Source organism: Puma concolor, chromosome C1, assembly GCF_028749965.1.
Source record: "Puma concolor isolate L17-30 chromosome C1, mPumCon1.1.hap2, whole genome shotgun sequence".
NCBI lineage: Eukaryota > Metazoa > Chordata > Mammalia > Carnivora > Felidae > Puma > Puma concolor.
In genome coordinates this window covers 83,035,930-83,060,995 of record NC_141674.1, presented here as the reverse complement: position 1 = coordinate 83,060,995, position 25,066 = coordinate 83,035,930, and the positions used below count along the sequence as shown (strand labels likewise).

General features: G+C 38.1%; 1 protein-coding gene and 1 pseudogene across 2 annotated transcripts in view; one reads left to right on the top strand and one right to left on the bottom strand.

Moving 5' to 3' along the window:
* DPYD (dihydropyrimidine dehydrogenase) overlaps positions 1-25,066 on the top strand; it is an 878,551-nt gene that overhangs the window by 804,978 nt on the left and 48,507 nt on the right. The gene's annotated exons all lie outside the window — the stretch shown is intronic.
* On the bottom strand, positions 22,671-23,854 carry LOC112872135 (AKT-interacting protein-like; annotated as a pseudogene).

The following is a 25,066-nucleotide window of genomic DNA, read 5'->3' as shown; positions in this document are numbered from 1 at the left end:
GTAATTTTCAGAGTGGGAATCTTATACCACCTTGGTTCAATTGGTTCAATTTATTCCTAAGTATTTTATTGTTTATGATGCTATTGTAAATTGGATCTTTTTTTTAATTTCTTTTTTTAGATAACTCATTATTAGTGAATGGAAGTACCACTGATTTTTGTATGTTGATTTTGTTTCCTGCAACTTTACTGAATTCCTTCATTATATCTAACAGGTTTTTTTGTTTTGGTTTGGTTATTTACATTCTCCTGGATTCTAATAGCAGTCTTTAGGATTTCCTATTTCCATGTCATCTGCCAGTCAAGGCAATTGTACATCTTCCTTCCCAATTCTGATGCCTGCTATTTCTTTTTCTCACCTGATTGCTCTGGCTAGGACTTCCAGTACTATGTTGAAAAGGAGTTTTGAGAGTGGGCACCCTCGTCGTGTTACTAACGAAAGATATTCAACCTTTTTCTCTTGAGTAAGTTAGTTGTAGGCCTGTCATATATAGCCTTTGTTATTCTGAGGTCCATTTCTTCTATACTTAATTTATTAAGTTTTCACCAGGAACAAATGTTGATTTTACCAAATGCTTTTTCTGCATCCACTGAGGTCATCATATGATTTTTTTCTTTCATTCTATTAATGTCATGTATCACATTGATTAATTTGCATATATTGAACTGTCTTTGCATCCCAGGGATAAATATCACTTGATCATAGTGAATGATCCTTGCAATGTGCTGCTGAATTTGACTTGATAGTATTTTACTGAGAAGTTCTGCATAGATATTCATCTGGGATATTGGCCTGTGGTTTTCTTTCCTTGTAATAATATCTTTTTCTGGCTTTGATATCAGTACTGTTGGCCTTGTAAAATAAGTTTGGAAGCATTCCTTCCTCTTCAGATTTTTGGAAGAGTTTGAGAAAGATTGGCATTAATTCTTTAAATGTTTTGATAAAATTCATTAGTAAAGCTAAGGTTTCTTCATTGAAAAATTTTTGATTACCGATTCTGTCTCCTTACAAGCAAATGGTCTGCCCAGATTTTGTATTATTTTATGATTCTGTTTTGGTAGGTTGTGTTTTCCTAAGAATTTTTCTGTTTTTTTCTGGGTTGTCCAATTTGTTGGTGTTCATAGTAAGCTCTTATAATCCTTTGTATTTTTATTGTATTGGTTATAATGTCTCCTTTCTCATTTATAATTTTGTTTATTTGGGTCTTCCCTTTTTTTTCCTTGGTTCATATAGCTAAAGGTTTATCTATGTTATCTTTTCAAAGAACCAATTTTTAGTTTAGTTAATGTTTTCTGTTGTTTTCCTGATTTCTATTCTGTTTATTTCTGCTATAATCTTTATTGTTAATTTCCTTCTGCTAACTTTGGGCTCATTTTTTTCTCCTTTTTCTGGTTCCTTAAGGCATAGTGTTAGGCTGTTTGAGATCTTTCTTTTTTTTTTTTTTTTTTTTTTTTAATTTTTTTTTTCAACGTTTATTTATTTTTGGGACAGAGAGAGACAGAGCATGAACGGGGGAGGGGCAGAGAGAGAGGGAGACACGGAATCGGAAACTGGCTCCAGGCTCCGAGCCATCAGCCCAGAGCCTGACGCGGGGCTCGAACTCACAGACCGCGAGATCGTGACCTGGCTGAAGTCAGACGCTTATCCAACTGCGCCACCCAGGCGCCCCTCTTTCTTGTTTCTTAATGAAGGTGTTCACTGCTAAGAACTTCCCTCTTAGAACTGCTTTACTGAATTTCATAAATTTTGCTATTTTGTGTTTCCATTTTCCTATGTCTCAAAATGCTTCTTTATTTCCCTTTATTTAATTTAATTTAATTTCTTCCTTGATCTATTGGTTGTTGAGGAGAGTGTTGTTTAATTTCCATGTATTTGTGAATTTTCCAGTTTCTTTCTGTTACTGATTTCTATTTTAATGCCATTGTGATCAGAGAAGAGACTTGGTATACCAGATTTCAGTCTTCTTAAATTTGCTAAGACTTGTTTTGTACCCTAACACAAGGTCTATCCTAGAAAGTGTTCCATGTGGATTTGAAAAGAATGGGTATTCTTCTGGTTGGATAGAATGTTCTGTATATGTCTGTTAGGTCAATTTGGTCTACAGTGTTGTTCAAATCTGCTATTTCCTTATTGATTCTCTGTGTGGACTGTCTGTCCATTGCTGAGAATGGATATTAAAGCCCCCAGCTATTATTGTATTGTGATTTATTTCTCCTTTTAGCTCTATTAATTTTTACTTTATATATTCAGGTACTCCAGTGTTGGGTATTCTGGTTAGTTATCTGGTCAGGCAGGATGGAGGCTGTATTTATCATTAGGTATGGATGAGCAGGGCTAAGAATCAGTTTCCCAACCAGGTGTACTGGGAGAGATAGCTCTAAAGCTGATAAAGGTCTTTGTTTGTTGTCTTAACAGTGGCTTTGCTCTGCCAACTATCGGCTGTCCTTCTCTCTACTCAAAGTACCACTGGGCCACACAGCTTCCAGGTGTTCTTGCCAGCCCTTCTGGTCAGATGAAACAAGGAGTCACAATGAATGCATAGATCTGTGTCTCAGCTCCCTTGTCTGGGAGGGAAGGGGAAGGGCTGCTCCACACAACTCTTAATTTCCCAGACATGCTGTCTGGTTTGGAGGGGCTTGGAGCTACCCTCAGCTTTGGCTATAAATTAATTCTCCTGCCTGTGTGTAGCACAGGAGCACTCCATGTCCTGAATTGACTTTGCTTTGGCAACAATCAGGTCTGTTTACCCATCTCTCAGCTCAAGTGTTGCTGGGCTACACAGCTTCTAGGGGTCCTCTCTATCCCCTCTAGTAAGATGTAGCCAGAAAAACAGTTTCCATAGCAGGTGGAGCTGTGACAACTCCCTGCCTGGGTGTGGGCAAACCAAGCTTGAGGGCTGGAATAACTCCTTGTTTGAGGATTTGAATCAAGCAGATCTGCACCCTGCCAAGTTCCCTGGTCAGAGAGTATCACCCACTTAGTTCCACAGATGAGCCAAAGTATTGATTCGGATTACTACTTGGGCACTGCAGGTATGAATTTTGTCTGCAAAGATCCATGTGCTGGTTGTTGCAAGCACCTCCCTTCTCCATCACAGGCAGATTCCCAGTGGTTCAGCCCCATAGATTCCCTGCAACCCCCATGGAGTGAGATCAGAATAGAGACCCCCACAGAACAACCCATAAAGCTAGAAGTATTGGTTGTCCTTTCTGGGTTCTCTTTTCCCAGTGGAGGACCTGGAGGCTCAAGGGAGACCTCCCCACATGGTACTGTGCTGATCTGGGGAAGGGCCAATGAAGTCAATGTGCAGCTGCTTCTCCTACCCTTCTAATACTATCTGTCTTGGCCTATATTGTACAGAGGGGTGCTTCAGCCTTAGCCTCATGCTCTAGGACTCTCTCAGTGGGGTCTTGTTCTGGAATAAGTGTCAGTTTTCCTGGTGAGGGGGAGCAATGTCAGGAACAGCATATGTCACCATCTTGGTGACACTACCTCTGAAAGGACCTTTAGATTAAAATATAGCATATGATACTGTATAGCAGTTACAGAGAAAAATTGAATATGCCTCATATCATGTACCAAAACAAATTCCAAAAGGAAGAAATAGTTAAATATAAAAAAGAAACCAAAGAATAAGTAGAAGAAATTAAAACTGAGTATTTATCAAACTTCAGTAGGTAAGCAATTTTAAAAAGCAACAAAAAGGAAAATGACACCAACAAATAGATCTCTTTGCATAAGTTAGATATAAACTTTAAATACATATAGAAAAATTAAAACTATAATATCACTATAGGTTATTACTGACAAAAATCCATTTAAAAATGAAGACCAAGAATTACAGAATCTATTTATTTATACAAATATAAATTATAAATTATAGATTTAGCTGCCTACGTTTTATAACCATGTGTGTAATATAAAGCCCAAATTTGAAAAGTTTAATAAATGTATCAGAGTTAATGTTTTTTACTTGATAAAAGCTTAAATTAAAATTTTAAGAAAAATATCTTGACATCTCTATAATCAGACAGCTCACAAACAAGAAATACAGTTAATATTAAGAACAGAATAAATTTTTAAGCTCACTGGTTTTTGGACAAATTTAAAGGAAAAATAGTCTTTTTATATCACATACTAAATAAACAAGAAAAAATTTATTAATGTATAATAAGACAGTATTAAGTATTGGTTTGAAACTGGTGATCTCATACATATTGATGACTCTGGAAATGCTTTTAACTCTTTGGAAAAGAAATCCTATAACTTAAAGCCTTAAAATTAATTCTAAGGAACTATTCCAAAATATATTTTTTAAATGTGCACACCAAAGTTCACTTCGTCATTATTTAATAATCAAACAGAACTAACTGTAAAAACTTGGAAGCAATAGAGAGAGAAGTTGATTCAATTATGGCACATTATTGGATAGAGTATTTCAATTTCCAGGCAGCTATCTGGCACACCCCACATGATAAAAGGCAAAATGAGCAAACATCTTTTAAGAGTCATTTTACATCATGATGACTTACATGTGGAAAAGAAGGAAGGACCTGCAAGAATGACAAGAATTATGAGCGTGGTAGGTTTATGTGTGCTTTTCTCTTTTACTTTCTTTCATTGTCAGATTTTCCTACATTATTATTCTACCTTTATAATTGAAAATTATAGAGACAAAATTCTATATGGGATTTATGAAATAAGAAATATAAAGCTGTAAAGATTTCCTCCATCTTACTCATTTCCTAACCCAGTAAACTCTGTACTACAGTCAAGTAAATGAATGTGGAATAGATTGGAAGAATGCTCTAGTATTTTATTTATCTATAGGGGCATTAAGGGAAAAATTTCTTAAGATATAAGTTTTTATTATTATTATTATTTTAATTTTTTAAGGTTTATTTATTATTGAGAGACAGAGAGACACAGAGCATGAGCATGGGAGGGGTAGAGAGAGGGGGAGACACAGAATCCGAAGCAGGCTCCAGGCTCTGAGCTGTCAGCACAGAGCTCGACACAGGGCTCCAACCCACAAACTGCAAGATCATGACCTGAGCTGAAGTCGGTCGCCTAACCAACTGAGCCACCCAGGTGCCCCTAAGTTTTTATTATTATTAACAGTTTTTGCACTGAAGTATTGACCCTCAATCTTCAAGTCCTCATTAATGAAAGCATTTAGCAGCGATTTGACTAACTGACCTAAGAATGCTGAGATGTAAGGAAGGCTGATAAGGATAATGAAGGGATTACATTTTTGTGTGTCTTTAAAAATATTTTTTTCAAAAATATTTTTTCCTTGGCTTCTTTCAACATGTCCCTCCTGATTTTAGTTGTGTTCACTTTTAATAGCACAGTAATTGTGAAGGTCACAGAAACATTTCCAAATGTATTTTATATTGTAGACACCTTAGCAACCATGTATCTTCACTTAAAAGGCAGTTAAGCACAGGAAAAAAAATGACAAAAAAAAATTCATATGTAAAAAGTGCAACAAGATAACCCTAGAAACTAAAACTGTTCCATTTTCAATGATCTGTCCTCATTTCTAGTCCATCTGAGCATAATATGAAAAGTATGTTCATGGATTTCCTTCCTCTTAGGCCTGGATCTCTTGGCTTGTTGTGGTCTCATTCTTCAGGAGTGTGTACTTTGACCTTCTCAGTAGGGGCATCTTGATTTCACCTCTGTATTGAGTCATCTGTGATCAGGTCATGAAGACTGACATTTATACTCCGGTTTCTTCAGATCCTATGAACATTCACACACACACAAATAGTTGTTTCTTCAGCTTCCACTGCTCTTGACCTTCTCACTGTATTTCACTTGTCTTGCTCTGACATATAGAAGGTACCAGCAATCCATGCTCCTTGCCCTTCGTCTTGTGCACATCCCATAACACTAACCTTTCTCAGGTGGAGCTAAGAGAGGTATTGATGTTCTTTTTGTGACCATTGTCTAACAGAGTTAGTTTATATAGTGGTGCCTGGATTTCATTGCATGCATAAAAGTACCATTCTCTTTCAGATCCTCCGTATGAGAATTATAGTAGGGAAAAATATTGCACATGTTGCCTCAGTCCCTTTACCTGAAGTTATGAAGTATTAGTCCCTAAGAATCAGTGAGAGCCAATAATGCTGAATACTATATTATTGTGTTCAACTTTGACCAAAAGCCTATGTGGGTTCCTTCAAGTGACTAATTATATCTGACCTATAGCCTTTTTCTCTGGGACTTTTCAGTATTTTTAAATTATTTGCATTTAATCAGGAAACTCTGAGTACCTTCTATGTATAAAGGGCCATTTTATGTACTTTACAGGAAATAGATATTATTACTATAACATTTATACCCAAACCCTGTTCTTGTTTAAAACTTAAAACAATTTTCAATAAATGTATAATAACTGGCTAGATAGACAGGAAAATCAATCAGCGAGTAGATATTAAAGTGAGAATAAAGGGGCGCCTGGGTGGCGCAGTCGGTTAAGCGTCCGACTTCAGCCAGGTCACGATCTCGCGGTCCGGGAGTTCGAGCCCCGCGTCGGGCTCTGGGCTGATGGCTCAGAGCCTGGAGCCTGTTTCCGATTCTGTGTCTCCCTCTCTCTCTGCCCCTCCCCCGTTCATGCTCTGTCTCTCTCTGTCCCAAAAATAAATAAACGTTGAAAAAAAATAATAAAAAAATAAATAAATAAATAAATAAATAAATAAATAAAGTGAGAATAAAATAGAGATGGAATGGAGTTAGTAGCCAAGTATGTATCAGTGGTTCTATACACTCTAATATAGGAAGATTGAAAATAAGACTGAGCTGCCTAACAACTAATACAAAAGAGTAGAGCAATCATATATGCAACTCACAAGACCTACAGGTATAAACCAACAAAAGATAATCACAGCTTTTTCTGGTAGGAACCCCTCAAGAAATGTCTATTATATATTTACAAAGAAGATATGTTCCAGAACCACATCTCTGATACAAGGCAGTAGTTGGTTTCATAGTGCAGCACTTTATACTGTCCTTCATTGTTGACAGTGACAAGAATTTTACAAATGACCATCTAGTTAAGCAGATCTCTAAAGCTTACATTTAGAGCACCTAGAAATAAAATTTAGAGAATCCAGAAAAATGGAATCTTCAGACCATTCTCCTTCAATATTTTATTTTCAAATCTATGTTTGATCATCACTGAGTGACAGACAGCATGAGAGTACCCTCTATGACCTCCAGTGAAGTTTCCCCATGTTGCTGACTAAGGCAGATCCATGCTTTTTATTTTTCCTTTTAATAGAATATCTACAGGAAATGCTGCACATTTAGAAATGTGAGGAATACCAGAAGAATGCTCATGAGTAGAGTCAGTATTTTGTGCAAAGATAATTCTGGGTCCACTTAAAACACACTGTCAAATGAGTAATGCAGATGCTGAAGAAGCCTTAAAAATGCAACTTACAGTCGCTGGGTGCTACAGAAACTAAAATTGCAAACTAGAGCTGAATAAAAATGGTACAATGGAGATGCAGTTAAAGGAGTGTCACAGAGCAGAGAAAGGGGATTGTTTCCATGTGGAGAAATCCAGGAATACATAAAAGAGCCTTTGAGCCACAATTTGACAGAAGAGCCATATATCAGAAAGTGAAGAAGTTCAAGAGGATTTAAGGTTGAGCAGAATGTGCAGAAGACCATAAGCTCATCCAATGCTTCTGACACAAAGGGTGTGTCAGCACTGCTGACACAAAGCAGTGCAGAGGGGGATGAGGCTGCAAAGGTGAACTAGGTTGAGACGGTAAAGAGATTTAATTATAAGCAAACAAGCTAGGACTTAGTAGATAGGACAGAAAGGGGTTGTTTATTTAATGGGCTACTTAAGTCTTTTTTAAAGGAATCATGATCTTGTGGTTGGCATGTTGGAGGGTAATTTGAGTGAGAAAGGCTATAGTCAGAAGAGAATGATTAAGAAATTATTGAAATTAGGGTGCCTGGGTGGCTCAGTCAGTTAAGCATCAGACTCTTGATTTCAGCTCAAGTCATGATCCCACGGTTCATGAGATTGGGCCCCGTGTCAGACTCTGCTCTGACAGAGTGGAGCCTGCTTGGGATTCTCTGTCTCCCTCTCTCTCTGACCCTCCCCCACTTGTGCTCTCTCTCTCTCTCTTTCTGTCTCAGAATAAATAAATAAACATTAAAAAATAAATGACTGAAATAGGCCACATGAGATAAGGTCAAGGCCGAAACTGGGAAAGAGCAATGAAGAGGAAGGGTGGACATGGGTGGGAGAGAACAGAGAGGAGAAATGCCTGAAGTTGATGATCAACTAGGGAGCAAAAAGGGAAAGGTTAGATATCATGCTAATGTTACCGGTCTTTGTCTACGTGACTTGATCCATGATTGTGACAAGGAAGACAAATAAGGAGGCAGTGGAAAATTTCAATCTAGAACTCAACAACTGAAGCATTTTAAGAACATAGCAAGATATTTTGGAACCATGTTCTGTAAGCTTTCAAGAATGCTTATGGAAAGGGGTGCCTGGGTGGCTCAGTCAGTTAAGTGTCCAACTCTTTGTTTTGGCTCAGGTCATGATCTCATGGTTTTGTAAGTCCTAGCCCTGTGTCGAGCTCTGAGCTGGCAGCACGGAGCCTTCTTGGGATTCTCTGTCTCCCTCTCTCTCTGCCCCTCCCCATTTGTGCTGTCTCTGTCTCTCTAAAACTAAATAAATAAATAAACTTAAAAAGAAAGAGGGAGAGAGAGAATGCTTGTGGAAGGACAAGTTCCCCAAGGAGCACTGTTTGGTAACTCTGGCCTGGGCAAAGTCCGGATGGCTCCAATGGGAGAGGACAGTATAGTTGTATTTGGCATCACACCTTTGTCCACAGTCTAAGTTCTCTTCTTCCTAACAGATATTATTCTACAGCATACAGAATTAAAGTATTGTTTCAGGAACTATTGACTTTAATCTTCAGCAAGGGAAAAAAAAAAACACCTAAAAGCGTCCAAGTTGGCATAGTACATTCCCAGACTTGTATCTATTGCTGAAGCAGAAGGGCTCAGATGCAGGTTGTGAGAGCCTGATATACTGCCGTGTTCCTGCCACACAGGCAGACAGCAATCCCTCCCTAGGTCCCGTAAGAGCACTTTACATTTTCTTCCCATCTTTCAGCTCATAAACATGTTTCTCTTCAGAACACACACCATATGCCATTGGAAAAGGGTTGTAAAGTTTTATAGATATATTTGAGAGTATTATAAGAGTATAATAAAGCAAAAATAATGCAAAGGAATGGGAATTATTGAACAATGGAATTAAAATATTAGGCACGGATAACTCTAAGCACATTCAGCTTCTGTTTGTTTGTGCAAGTCATAAAGCCCAGAACTCTTGTTTAGTTCAAAGATATGAAGGCTTTGAGTTGGGTTTTAAAAAAGAAATCAACAATAACTATACTTTATTCGAAGCTTATAGCCCAGGCATCATTAAATGAGAGCTAAAGAGTATGTTTCTTATTATCTTAAATACCATATATGAAGCTCTGTGTTTTTTGAGGTGAGAAAATTTATTTTTTTATTTTTTTGCACTTCCTTGGGATTTGTCCACAGGCATTCCTTTTTCTGAAGGGATTAATTACATTCATTTCATTAGCATTTATTGACTGTCTGTGTCAGTGAGAGTGGTTGAGGATGTAGACTAAAGAAGATAATTTAAAAATTAAAATAAAATAAAATAAAAATAAATTACTGAGGAACATGTATTCCAACATGAACCGGCCTTCATTCATTCATTCATTTATTCATTCAGCATTACTAACTACATACCACTGTGTACTTGGTTCATGCAAGATCAGCAATACATACAAGATTTAGTATTGCAATATATAATAGCACGTGTGTGTATGGGGTGGGCCAGGGGGGTGTTCTGTCTTATACATTTTTTCCATAATCCAAGAAGATGTCTAAGGGAACTGGTCATGAGTTGATGTTTCAAAAAATAGAGCCAACACAGAGGCATATAAGATAAGGAAATGGCTCCAAAAATGGAAAATTTGAGGCCACAGGTCTCAAAAGGACTAGAAAAATGTGTAGCAGGTAAATTGAAATTGGAAGGATGCCAGTAGAAAAGTACGGTAGAGGCTAATTATTGGGATTTTGAACCTGATGTGACTAATAAACCTTAATGAGGATGGGGAAAATGGTCTGACAATGACCTTTCTAGCGGCTTTCAAGTTGAGCTTTTTAGAAGAATCGTTGAGTATGTCATACAATAATATTTTTAAAAAGGAAACTAGATTAGGATGAGAGGTGTTTCTATAGTTTTGTAGGAAAAAAAAAAGTTAAATGGAGAAATATTGTGTCAGAAGATGAAGAAAGACTTAGCCAGCCAATGAGAGGTTTACAACTCTGCTCATAAGCATTGGTGGTACCCTTTGTCTACCAAAATCTAATGCTGTAGCCTAGCATTCAAGGATCTCCACTACTGGGACCCAGGCTCCTTTTCAAACCACCTTCAACAATGCCACAATTTGTCAGAAACCCTGAGCTCCCATCAGGCTTTTGTCTGTGAGTTATATGTTCTCTGTTTCCCTCTTTCTTCTTTTCACACTTTATCTTGTGGCTTAGAGTGTCTTTTCTCTTTATGCCATACTGTCCAGACTCTGTACATGATTTAAGGCCTTGTACCTGTTTAAGACATGTCCTGTCTCTCCAATTGAATATATTATTTCCTTTCCATGACACCATTTTCCACTCGATTAGTATTCTTTAAGCCTCTCTTCCATTTTCTGGTAGACTATAAACCCCTCGACAGTAACACCCAGGAGTTCTTTCCACAGCCTTGCAGAGTGCCTTGTACATAAACAAAACTCAGAAATATTTGTTGAATGAATGAATGACTGTCCAGGCAGAGCAAGGCAGAAAAGTCCCAAAGAAAACCTAGGATTTGCAAAAATTCCAAGGTACTATTTTTAGGGGATTAAAAAAGAACTGAAATGGGAAAATCATATGCAGAAAGCACATGAAAGAAAAGATGTAGTTTTTACTACCCATTCATTCATTGATTTACTTAACAAATATATTTAAGCACCAAATAGCTTAGGGGAAAGTTCAGGGACTGAGCATTATGGAGTAAATGCTATGAATGGGTTAATCCCATGTGTTATGAAAGTAAATGTTAGCAGGGAGTGCTTCCCAGAGGAGACAATATCAAAGCTGAGACCTAGAGAAATAGTAGGAATATACCAGATTAAGAATAGAGGGAAGGTGGGGCGCCTGGGTGGCGCAGTCGGTTAAGCGTCCGACTTCAGCCAGGTCACGATCTCGCGGTCCGTGAGTTCGAGCCCCGCGTCGGGCTCTGGGCTGATGGCTCAGAGCCTGGAGCCTGTTTCCGATTCTGTGTCTCCCTCTCTCTCTGCCCCTCCCCCGTTCATGCTCTGTCTCTCTCTGTCCCCAAAATAAATAAAAAACGTTGAAAAAAAAAATTTAAAAAAAGAATAGAGGGAAGGTAAATAAGGTCCAGAGAACAACATGTGCATAGACTGTGAAGCATGAGATATTATGGAGCATTTAGGGACTATAGGGAGTTTAGTTTGATTGGAGATGAAGTGTGGACAAGAGGAAGAAGGGGCCAGGGAGGCAAGTCAAAGCAAGTGCTCGAGAGCTTTCGACAAGACATTTATATAGAAATGTTTTATAATCTGTAGATAATAAAAAAATTATTAGGATGGAATCAAGATTGTCAAAGGTTTACTGAAGGATATTTTTCATATAATCATATTCAAAGTTTACAGTCTAGAGACAAGAAGATATCCCAAACTAAATCAAGTGGGAACTTGGTGCTGAAAGTGGAGAAATGGCCACTGCCTCTCAATTTTTCCAGCCGTTTATCACTTAATACCACATCTGTTTAGATGAGGGTCAAAAAAGCAGTTCTGCAGTTGCACATGTACAGTAAACTTCACTCATTTTTATCCTGAATATTGGGGATCTGTGACAAGTCAGACAAGAGTAAGGCTAAAGTTGGTCATTGTACTATTATGTCCTCAAAAGGATTGATAAACCATTAATAGTCCCAAAATAAAGGAATCATATAAATTATTTATTTACTAAACAGAATTAACTATTTCTAAGCATCTTAAAAGCACCTATTTAATGTAAAAATAAGTTGTTGCTTATCAGTTTATTCTGGCCTGTTTAGTAAATTGAGTCCCTTAAAGCCCAGGCCTATGCAAAGATTCAGCATAGTTCTAACAATTCTACCTACTAGAAAGTTATAAAACTAGAATTTCTCTTTCACACCTATGTAGATGGCCTGAGGTTTTATTGAAATCTTAATTTTCTACAACAAATGAGATACTTCATCTGCATGATTGGGGAGAATCAGAATGCCAACGATGCAATACACTTTTGGTTTGTTTGTTAAAACAAAATTATGTCATGGAACCAAGATAGTCTTTTAAAAAGGAGGTTCATCCACACAGAATAGGAGGCATGATCATGCAAGGTCAATTTCCATTCACTTTACACAGGAAAACAAAAACAAGCAGCTTCTTTCTTTCTCATTAGTTAATGTATTGTAAAAGAATCCTTTTTAAAGATTTCAAATTTGGGGCACCTGGGTGCCTCAGTCCGTTAAAGCATCCGACTTCGGCTCGGGGCATGATCTTATGGTTTGTGAGTTTGAGCCCCACGTCAGGCTCTGTGCTGACAGCTCAGAGCCTGGAGCCTGCTTCGGATTCTGTCTCTTCCTCTCTCTCTGGCCCTCCCCTTGCTTGTCCTCTGCCTCTGTCTCTCTTTCTCTCTCTCTCGCCCTCCCCTTGCTTGTCCTCTGTCTCTCTCTTTCTCTCTCTCTCTCTCTCAAAAATAAATAAACATTAAAAAAATTTTTTAAAGATTTCAAAATTAAGGTTACAACAAAATTATACAAGCTGTGGTTTTACATTACTAATCCATTTCCACCAAATGTTATTCTGGTGAAACTAGAGTTTCTCTTTCATGCGCACTGGAAAAAGTTAAACTCTCCAACTTCCTATATTAGGCCCCATGGGTTTTAGAGAAAATGTGTGGTCCCCACATTCAGCAGATAAAAGAAGTAAGGGGCTTTTCTAAATTCACAAAGCAAGGGCCACCCCACAAGTCATTAAGAGATGATCAGATAAACAATTCTCCGTGTGGAAGCACAGATATTTGAGATGGGAGGAGAGTGGGAGTGGATTACCCTGGCGTTCAAAGATGCAGACAAATTTTAGTAGCATCTGACTTTTCTCAGTGAACTGATAGCCATTGAAACCAAATATTTTGTGCCTACTGTCTGTTCAAATAGGAGGGATAAATTCCAAATAGACCACGAAGGCTGTATTTTTTCATCCTTGGCAGATACTTAAACATGTTTAAGGAAATAATATAAAATGCAAAACACAAGATCTTATGTGGACACTGACCTGTTGAATCTGTGCTTGGAATAAACATAGTTCTTGGTTTCCCTGAACTATCTCTTGGGAAACTGTGCCTCTCCATGTTTTTAAAATACTCAGAAAAGTTACTAAAATTACCGTGTTAAAGCATCGTGACCCAGTTAACATTGACTGTTTGACTTTTCTCATAACAAAGTATTAACAAAAATAAATAACCTAAGGGCTAGGGGAATTATTTTATTAAGGGCTGAAAGCTGGTCAAACTAAAGGTACATTAAAATTCCAGAAATCTGTGCTATATGGAGCAGGGCAAGGGAGCCATTTGCTTTGGCAAAGTGACAAAGAAGAAGTTCATTATGAAGATTTCCTCTGGTTCCTACACATCAGACATTGTGTCATTCCAAATCATAAATCCACCAGTTGATCAGTGACTTTCACACAGAAATCGAGGGTGCAAAATACTTCTTCCAAAGTTGTTTAAATGAGATAAAATTCAAGCAAAAGTGGAATTCAAGAGGGCGCCTGGGTGGCGCAGTCGGTTGAGTGGCCGACTTCAGCTCAGGTCACGATCTCGCGGTCCGCGAGTTCGAGCCCCGCGTCGGGCTCTGGGCAGATGGCTCAGAGCCTGGAGCCTGCTTCCGATTCTGTGTCTCCCTCTCTCTCTGCCCCTCCCCCGTTCATGCTCTGTCTCTCTCTGTCCCAAAAATAAATAAAAACGTTGAAAAAAAAATTTAAAAAAAAAAAAAAAAGTGGAATTCAAGAAACTCCATCATGATTTAAAGTGCAGGAATGGAACTTCACAATGGCAAACCAAATTTGGCAGGGACCCAGATTTGTTATTGCACATTGATCCAAATCACCCGGGCTACTCCTATATGCTGTGAGGCTCAGAACCTGCACTGTCCTGACAACTCAGTAAAGATGTCTGTCTAAGCACAGCAGAGGCTAAAGGAGAAAAAGGATATTGTAATGAAGCTTTAAAAAATCTCATAAAGATTAGGTAGAAAATATAAAAATTAGAGAAAGATGAATGAAGGAATTAAAACACAAAAGTAAATGTTGATATGCCTTCATCTATGTTTTCTTGATTAATAAATGCTCTCATCCATTTTTAAATCATCTAGATTGTTGATTCGCTTACATTCAAAGGACCAATAAAGAAAAATTTTATAAATAAGCTAGTTTATAAATGTGATGTCAAGGAGTATATATATTTTTCTTCATATATTTACCTTGCTTATCAGATTTAGAAAATAAGAGAGTCCTCTGGGCTATTGAAGGTACTATATTTCAAACCCTATTCAATTGAATTTTTACTGGTTTTCTTAAATTCATCGGGAAAGTACCAATTTCAGAGGATAATAAAGGACCAAGTCTCAATGAACTGGTCAAACCCCAGCCTTAATATTAGAAGCAGAATTTATTAGAAAAATAAATTTTAACTATAGGAAGTGTGGTAAACTCTTTATGTGTATATCTTAGTACTGACTGATATACAAAGCATAGGTTTCTAATATGGAAAAATACCCAATTTTCAGAATTCATATGAGGACCTACAATGTTATTGTTAATATTAAAATTTTCAGTCTCTAGTTCCTCAACTGAAAATGGAGGCTTTTTTTTAAAGTTTTTTTTAATGTTTGTTTATTTTTGAGAGACAGTGTGTGAACAGGGGAGGGACAGAGAGAGAGGTACAGAATCCAAAGCAGGCTCCAGGCTCTGAGCTGTCAGCACAGAGCCCGATGTGGGGTTTGAAAGCGCAAGATCGTGACCTGAGCCAAAGTCAGCACTAAACCGACTGAGCCACCCAGGCGCCCCTGAAAATGGAGGTTTTACCTTTAAATTTTAAATAAATGTGTCAAGAAAGACCACGTTTCACTATTCCCTGGCCACATGGTAGTGAACCTTGACTTTCAAGATAACAGAGGACAGTCTAACCAGATCTAAGTATAGAAGAAAATTATCTGAGGGAAAACGCAACCTTATACTTAATTTGACTAATCAGAGCAGTACAATCAAGAACGAAAATGTCAATCAATGGCATGAAAGAGTCACAAAATGATCATCCACTAGTCTCTGCAAAAGTCACACTCCTTTTAGGTCAAGGTGCAGTTTTCATTGTCAATTTTCAGGAAGAAATGTAAAGATAGCAAAGATGGTTAAGAGCTACTTTTTTAAAACTAAAGATTAAATGAGTGAAATCAGGAAAGATGAAAGCAATGGGGTTTTTACAGAACAGAATTTCAACAAAATTTACTTGCTTACTCTCTTCAGGCATATATAGCAGGCTGACTTTTGGTAATGCCATATGATAATTCTCTAGGCACACGGAGGATAAAATCAGATAAGATTGATTCTCCTGAAGGTTAAATAGTTTGGTTTGCAAAGAAGGAAGAATTCCTTAACCAGTCAGAATACTAGAAAGGTTGATGAGCAAAGTTGCAAAATCTCTGTCTAGGAAGTCTTTGAAAAGCAAGTACATGACTCCATTCTGGAATATTCTAATTTTATCTCTTAATAATTAGAAGTTGGATAAATTCCATAGTTCTTAAGGTTTATACTTACAAAGTACTTATAAATATTTATTTACTTGACTAATTATATTTGCCAACATTCCCCATTACTCCCACAGAAACAAAATAAAACAAAACATATTTCCCAAAACATAGATTTCTGAAGGAGTCTACCCTCTCCTTAACAGCTATGTGTTTCCCCAATAAAATAATACAACATTTAATACCCAATCTCCAGTATAATTAACCACCTATGATTTTAACTTTTTAACTTTCATTCTAGTAAGCATATCTACAAGGTAAGTGGACTGACTACCTGAGGCTAATTGCTATTTCTCAAATGCGTTCTGCTTCTCTTGCCACCATTGCCAATGCTTTTAATGCCATTTATCTCATCTCTGCTGTTGAAAGTGCTGTCCTTCAAGACAGTATATGCCATGTCCTGCTCTGGACTTGGAACATATAAACTAACCTGCCTAGATCATAATCTACCTGTAGACATAGGCTGTCTCCCCTGAAGTGTCTGGCATGGTAATTATGCCATAATGGCCTTCACTGAACTACTTTACTTAAAGTATGCTGGACCAATAGTTAAAGTCTTGTGTCACACTCAGACCAGCTAGGTTCGTGTCTGTAACACACAAGTCCCCAAATCTGACTATTTACAAGCCCATACTTCAGCTACTTTCTCGTCCTGGGTTTGGAGTTGGGCTTCCTCTCTTATACCAAACTTCTTGCAGAGGTCCAGAAGGTTCTAAGAGCAACAGGTGGTTTTCTTCCCAAACACAATCAGTATGCAGAGCAGCCTGCAGTAACCCCTCTACGTGGGGCCTCAGTTCTGGGGTGACAATCAAGGTGCAATTCCCACTCTCAAGGGACAGACAACCTGGCAGATGTGGCCTCATAACATTTCTTTGGGAAACATATTTATTAAGCACCTACCATGTGTCAAACACTGTGCCATGTTCTAAGGATAATTTAGTGAACACATAGTCATTTACATTGTACTTGGGATGGAGATGGACAATAAACAAAATAAATAAGTTATAAAGTAAAGGTGAAAATTGTAAGTGCTAGCTAAGTGGGAAAAAAGGCACGGAAGGAGTATAGACAGACACAGCTAGGGGAGTGGCAGGAGGCAGAAAAAATTTTAATTTAAATAAGATGGCTAGGAAATGTGATATTTGAATGAAGACTTTAAGAAACAATTCCTTTGACATGAGATTCCTGTTGAAAATGCAGCAGATTTCACCCTCCTTGTGGGATTTTCTGCACCCTTCCTACCATAGTGCTGTTTGCTATGTGATATTGATCTGGCTTCTGTCTCCAGTGAGAGGATAGTGCCCAGAGCAGTGTTAAGGTTCTGTCTGCAGGTTATTCTCAAGTTCTGAAATATAGGGAGAAAAGAGTGAAGCCAAAGAGTCCTTTTTTGGTGCACTGACAGAAAACACAGTGATGTTCATTACTTAGAACTCTCCCCAGGGATTAAGCGTGATTAAATAGCCCCAGTTTACTAAAATGATAGGGCTTCACTACCAAATACACACGTCAGACAGTTGGCATCCCATTTTTGTAGTGTTTCACGAGCATCTTTAGCAAAGCTAACAATGTAGGCCTGGATTGCTTTCTCCCTAGAGACGCTACACATCTCTCCAACTTGCTGTGTGCACATTGATTTCAAAAGGAGCTTTGCACTCACAAGAAAAACACGGAGGGCTTAATATGTGACCCATGGTTTTTACAGCCACACTATTAAAAAAAAAGGGATGAAACTCAAAGCATTTTCACATTGACAGGAATTGGCTGTTTTGACAAGGGAAAGTCATGGCATAGGATTTTTTAGATAAATTAACAGAATGAAAGTGCTAAATTAAAATTGCAACATTGATTTCCTTTTTAGCTCAGCTGTGCATTATATAAAAGGGTCAGAGGCAGGATTTATTATGGGCGATGGTCTGTCGTCCACTAAGATAGACCAGTGTATAAAATAAAGTTGTCCATTTCAGACACCCTTTGTCTCCAAGGAAAGCTGTCTAGGAGGCCCACGGGTGGCAAAGGCGCTGAAAGGAAATGGAAATTGATAATCGGTCCTGTTAGGCTGATTCTCTGCATGTTCAATTCATATCCTTTTGAAAAGAAGAGATTAAGATGAAACCTCATTGAGGAATACACATTTTGAAGAAAATAGAAACAAAGGTTCTGCGAGGCTATTTCAGTCGGTGTCAAATGTGAGAACAAGGCGACGCAAACTTATATGAAGAAAGGGCATTAACAAAATCCCCAGACAAAGAAGAAGCTAATAGCAAATATATGCAGCCGCCTTTGTGGATGCTCACAGGAGAAGTGGTACAACTTGATTTACAAAGGACCTGGATAATTATTTGTTACTTGGAGCCAACCCTGTTTCTCCCTCTGCAGAGGGCGGGCACTGACCATCTGCGTGTCTTAGTTTTGCTTTTGTATGGATGAGAATTAGCCACATTTTTGTGGCTGGTAAGCTTTGCATGAAGAGATGTTTGAAGCACTGGCTTTGTTTTGTTTTAAATCTTTAAACTGTTCCCTCAGCTTCAGTCATAGGATTATTGCACATCTAACCACAAATAAATTGAAATATCAGCCGAAGAGAGCGCATGTTGCTCACTGATGGAATAATGGACGGCAGGTGGTAGAGGGTTTTGTTTTCAGAAAAGCACAGGAGGCTAGAAGTGACAAGAGCGATTCTGAGAGAGGGCTGAAACTGTCAGGATGGAGTCATGGGGGTCAGTAGTTCCTGAGCTGACCTTTTTAAACAAACCCTGAGACGACCTTTCACTGCGTCCTCACAGCAGTAGAGCATTCATGCCAGAAAGGCTGCCCCTCCCTCCAGATATTGAGAGTTTGAACAAAAAGCATATTTTCGATGATAGGGCCCATGTTCAACGCTTCACTCACAGGGTAGCCTGACACTCCCTCTCCTGTCAGCCTGTGACACGCGATCCTAACTGCTCACCTGCTCCGGCATACACACTAGCATCTGAGCTCTCCCTTAACACCTTTCCGCAGCCTTTGATATCATCTTCCTGTCAAATCATGGAAATCGAGGGACTCAGCAGCAGAGCAGGACACTGGGTGTGCTAATTTCCATGTCATTGCCTTGAATGGTGTTCTAGCGCAGAGCTGTTACCCAGAACTCTCACCTGGCTTTTGGGGACACACTGAAGGGCTGAGATGTGTTATCATGGCATAAAATCCACTTCCTAATGTTTGTGAGCCAGAGTTATAGACTGCACAGCATAAGGCTTTCTTTTCAGATACTGTTCTGTCTGGCCTCTATTACGTCACCAGAAGTCACCAAAAACAATGCACCTAGTATGCTTTGTACTGAAGACGTTTTGTTCAAAATTGCCAGTATCTGAAGGCAAAGACCTTTTATCTCCAAAGTCTGGGAAAAACAATGAGGGTTTTCTGCCTTCATCACTAAATAATACTATATTATTCATCTTCCCATTAAAAATGTCTTAAATGATGATAGAGTTTATCTTACATTATGAGGTGTCCGTTATGGGATCTCCGCTCCTCGCTCAGGGCATCATGCAGATACTGGGTTCATCCTGGGACCCGGGATTCCAAAGTCACACACCTAAATTTAGGAACTTCTTTCCCACTCACAACCAACCCAGTCATTTTCTCACTATACTTCAGTCCTCTGGTGGCCTGGTCTAAACCACTGAAATGTAAATCATTAAAAACAAACAAGCTTTTTAAAAGTTTTGAAGCAAATTCAAGTGACTACAAAACTTAAAATTAGGGTTTTTTTCCCCCAGTTTGGCTCTATGTATATCTCTAATCTTTTGAGCAAGAAATAAGAGGAAATTTTGGTGAAAGATACCTTGGAAAAGACTGAATTTTCGAATCTGGCAGGAAAAAAAAGTAATGTGAACAAAGACCCAGAACCTTAATCTCCTGATCTCCTGTTTCCAGACTTGGTACTCTTTTCAATAGACACAGCCATTTCCCAGTGCTTAAGCAAACAGAAACTTAATAAAAGTAGTTCATTATTGCTGGACCTAATTTTTGATGTCCTCCCCATCCCTGCCCCTTTTTAGAAGCCATGGAATCTATTTTATAAACATCTATTATTAAAATATATTATGTGTGTGTGTGTGTGTGTGTGTGTGTGTGTATATATATATATATATATATATTTTTTTTTATATATGTATTTTATATACATAGACACATGTATATTTAAATGGTCTATATGCTGGGAAGTTTCTGACTTGAAAAAAATGTTAAAAAAGAGAGACATGGGGGATGCCTGGGTGGCTCAGTGGGTTAAGCGTCCAACTTCAGCTTAGGTCGTGATCTCCTGGTTTGTGAGTTCGAGCCCCACATCGGGCTCCGTGCGGATAGCTCAGAGCCTGGAGCCTGCTTCGGATTCTGTGTCTCGCTCTCTCTCTGCCCCTGCCCTGCTCACGTTCTGTCTCTCTCTGTCTCAAAAATAAATAAAACATTAAAAAAAATTTTTTTAAGAGAGACATTGATGGAACTAGAGGGTATTATGCTAAGCGAAATTAGAGAAAGACAAATATCATAGGACTTTACTCATAGGAGATCTTTAAGATACAAAACAGATGAACACAAGGGAAAGGAAGCAAAAATAATATAAAAACAGGGAGGGGGACAAAAACATAAGAGACTCTTAAATATGGAGAACAAACAAAGGGTTGCTGGAGGGGTCGTGGGAGGGGGGTGGGCACTAAGGAATCTACTCCTGGAATCATTGTTGCACTATATGCTAACTAACTTGGATGTAAATTTAACAAATAAATTAAATTAAAAGTTTTAAAACAGAAACAAAGAGACATGGAAAAAGCATCTAGGCAAAAGGTTAAGGGCAGGGGGGGAAAGAAAAGGGAAAAGAAAGAAGGTGTTTTCACAATGGAACCTGAAGATTATAAAGAAAGCTCAGGATGCCCGAGAAGGGAAGGTTAGCCTGGACTGGGAGGGGAGGCAGTGGATCTACCAAGAACATCTCCTTTTCCTGAGTATCAGCAAGGTCTATTTAGAAATAACCAAAAAAGGAAAAAAGAAGAAGAAAACAAAAAGAGACATGTGAAAAGAAAAGGCCAATGAATAGATAAAATTATCATTATAGTTCAAAAAAGGAAAAGTAAGAATCTACTGTGTAAGAATGAAAACAGAACTGTAACCTCAAATAGAGGAGAGAATTAAAGAATGAATTGTTATGCATGACTCTTTGGCAATAAAGTGTAGAGGGAGGAGGTAATTTCTTACCAATTATAAACTACCAAATTTTGAAAATATATAACCAATAATCACCTAAAGAATTGGAAAGCAGATTTTAAAATTCACCATTCAAAAGATAATAGGAACAAGTAGTTTCACAGCTGAATAGCTGATAATTTTGTCGGAGTTTCTGTTATTTAAAAAATTCCAGCTTAAAAAAGATATAAAAAACTCCCTAATCAATTTATGAAACTTGATCAACTTGACTACCAAAACCAGATAATACTGCAGTAAAAAAAAAAAAAAAAAAAAAAAAAAAAAAAATATATATATATATATATATATATATATATATATATATATATAGACCATTTTCCACTTAAGAATAAAGGTGCAAAATTGTAAACCAAATAATATTAAAATTGAATCTTTGATATTATAATGAAACTAAAGTTCCATGTAATAGATCCAGATAATGGATTAATTTTGTCTTCTAATTTTCTCTTTATTAACTTGGTAGAATGTGGATAAATCCCAGTATATTCTAGGTTGAATCAGTAGAAGAGAAAGATGATAACAGTGCATGACCTGGCTTCCTCTAGGTGTCCCCTGCAATTATATAGCAATAATAAAGCTTTCACCTATGATTCCGAAGTAATCTTTTAGTGAAGACTGTTCAGGAAAAAAGTCTTTGTTCATCCATACATTCATGTATATAGTACTTGAAAGCATCAAATAAATGAGTGACTCTTGATGATGATAAGGCAACCAATAAAGGTTTTATACAGGAAACCTGTAGTGTTAGCACATTGAACCTGTCATTATGCTGCTTTTTATCTTAGGGGACTTAAGTTTCTTGTTCAAGCATCTGTTAGGGTGGATATTAGAAGAAAATAACCCAATTCAGTAATTCATCTCCACTACAAAACATTTCAGGAAAGAGATTGTATACAGAAATGAATTCTGTGACAAAAGTTACCCATTTCTCTCATTTCACACCGGCTGGATATAGCCAGGCCTCCTAAATTAGTGTCTCAGTAAGACACATCATAGCTTCCCTTTAGAAGGTATCCAAGATACACTCAATTTGGGTCTCCTCGCTGAATAGTGAGTCAGCTAGAGAGATCAATGCCTAAAGAATTGTGGGTGCTCATAAACATTGGTTTAACTTAATTGGATCATTCAGACGGAAGATTATCTAGGCTTTCAAATCACTTTACTTCTCCTCTCCATATACTAACATGTGTACAACTGAAACCACTGATTTAGAAATCATTACATAGTGCTGAGCTCTGTCTACCCTATTAGTTTCAATGAATGTACCTCACCTTTAGGACTATCTTTAGAAAAATAGTTAAACCTCAAGGTCCCCAATAATTTACAGTACTAAACTAGATAACCACCCTAGAGACACTCTGACAGAAGTAATGCATTAATTACCTGAAGGGAGGTTTCCAAAACTTGCTGTTAGAACTAAGCATCCATGGACAACACTGATAGTGGTCCTTATTCACACGGTTTTACCCTTCAAACAGCCCTTTGTCTTTGATCAGCGCTAACTAGACCCAGGTCCAGCAGGAAATTGCATGGCACACCAGATTCACCGGGGCTTTAAGTTGCTACTCTTCTCCCTTCTCTACTGAAAGCTTGTCCTGAACCAAGCTTTACCCGTGACAGGCCAGCAATAAGAAATTTTATTTGTGCTGTATTTCAGGCTTCTTTTTCTGAGTCAGCATCTTCTCTCTGGCTTCATCATGTACAGAAAGATTCTACGGAGAAAAGTTAATTTAATGCATAAAGGCCTTCTATTTTAGGTTGTCAAACAAACAAGCAGTGCACATTTTAACATTGTCAACCACTGTACTTTTAAAAACCTGCTGGGCGCCTGGGTGGCTCAGTCAGTTGAGCATCTGACTTGGGCTCAGGTCATGATCTCGTGGTCTGTGAGTTCGAGCCCCGCGTCGGGCTCTATGCTGACAGCTCAGAGCCTGGAGCCTGTTTCAGATTCTGTGTCTCCCTCTCTCTCTGCCCCTCCCCCACTCATGCGCTGTCTCTCTCTCTCAGTCAAAAATAAATAAATATTAGAAAAAAATACATAAATAGCTGAGCATCTTTTTCATACAGTACTACAGCCTCTGAGTTTAGGGGCCTTACATATCAATCTTGTAGAAAGCATTCCTTGCATACATTAATACTTGCCAAATATGATTATGGTTCTGCTTCTAGTTTGCAAATACTCCCTTCACATCTAGTTCATCTGAAGTGGGATCAACTAGCAGGTGAAAGATGGGAATATCAGAAACCAAGCATGGACTTTCACTATCTGGGTAGTTACCAGGGATGTGAACTTAAATACACTGTCTTGATAAAGTCCAAGCTGTATGAATACTACTCCAAATCACATTAATGCAGAGCAGTAAGGTGACTGCACATAGATAGATACCTGGTAACTTATGCTTCACAACCAAGATAAATTCTGCAAAAGTGTATTCCGGCTAGAAGGGTCCATAGGAAGCACGTGTACCATTTGTTGTCTATTGCTGGGGCAGGAGATGTCCGCTTAGCTATGAGCAAAGCATTCTGGGGAATAGAAGGCAGCTGTTTCTTTGGAGCAGTGTGTAGAGGATTAGTTATCACATCCCCTATTAATGTCTTCTCTTTACCATCAGACCATTTCCATACGGAGCTTGCAGACATGCTCCAGAAAGGGTTCATAACATGAACTTCAAACAAAGACATTCAGTGATCTGTGTCATCAAAGTCTCCAGTCCTCGGGATTCACTTTACTGCTCCCCATGCTTGGTTTCCTTTCTGCTAAACAGGGGCTAATGACTCTGGCCTTGAGAGACTGTCAGGACGAGGAGGTGAGATAATACAAATCACTCATACGAAAGCCCATTTTTAAATGCTTATGAAGTAGATGTTACCTTTATGGGTCTTAAAAATGTATAAAATCCCACCTTTCACTCTCTCTCACCAATTGTTGTTTACAGATCTTCTAACTCCCTTACAGATACCTTATTTTTCCAATGTCAGCATATTTGCTGCTACCACCTCTAATCTATATATAGTCTTTGTTTCATATTTTTACAAATTGGTTTCATTATCTTTGTGAAACTTCTCCCATTCTCACTGACTTATAAGGACTGGGCTACGAAAGACATCAGTAGCCAATCAAAAATGCTCTTCTTGGGGTGCTTGGGTGGCTGAGTCGGTTAAGTGTCCTGATCGCATGGCTCGTGGTTTGAGCCCCAGATTAGGCTCTGTGCTGACAGGTCGGAGCCTGGAGCCTGCTTCAGATTCTGTGTCTCCCTCTCTCTGCCCTTCCCCTACTTGTGTTCTGTCTCTCTCTCTCTCTCTCTCTCTCTCTCTCTCTCTCAAAATAAATAAAACATTAACTTTTTTTTTCAAATTGAAAAAAATGTTCTTCTTATTTAATCCACAAATGAACCAATCGGAACTTAGTGTGAGGGTAACACTTAGCTCTATAGCTCTGTTCTGCTCTGTTCATTCTGTCTGGAAGTACAGAGGATACTTGCCAATAGTACTTGCCACCAAATAGTGCTCTAGTGATGCAGTGTTTTTAGGCTCAGGGATATTCAGAATACTACAGTTGTTTGGATAGCTCAACATTGCAGGGACAAAGTTTTATTTTGTTTATTTGTGTATAAATATTTGCATATGCATATCTATCTAAATATATATCTTCCTTGAGAAATATAAATGAAAAATAACTCACTCTCCTAAAAGCTAGCACTAGAGTTTTAATTCTTGGAAAGTTCACATTACAGTTTAATTCTTTGAGGTATGTTAATATACCAACACCCCATAAGGATGGGCATTTTGTCATATATTCAGAAATAAAAATCTATAACCTCAAATATATAGAGTGCTTTGCTAGAGTGACTGAACATTTCTGATTTGATA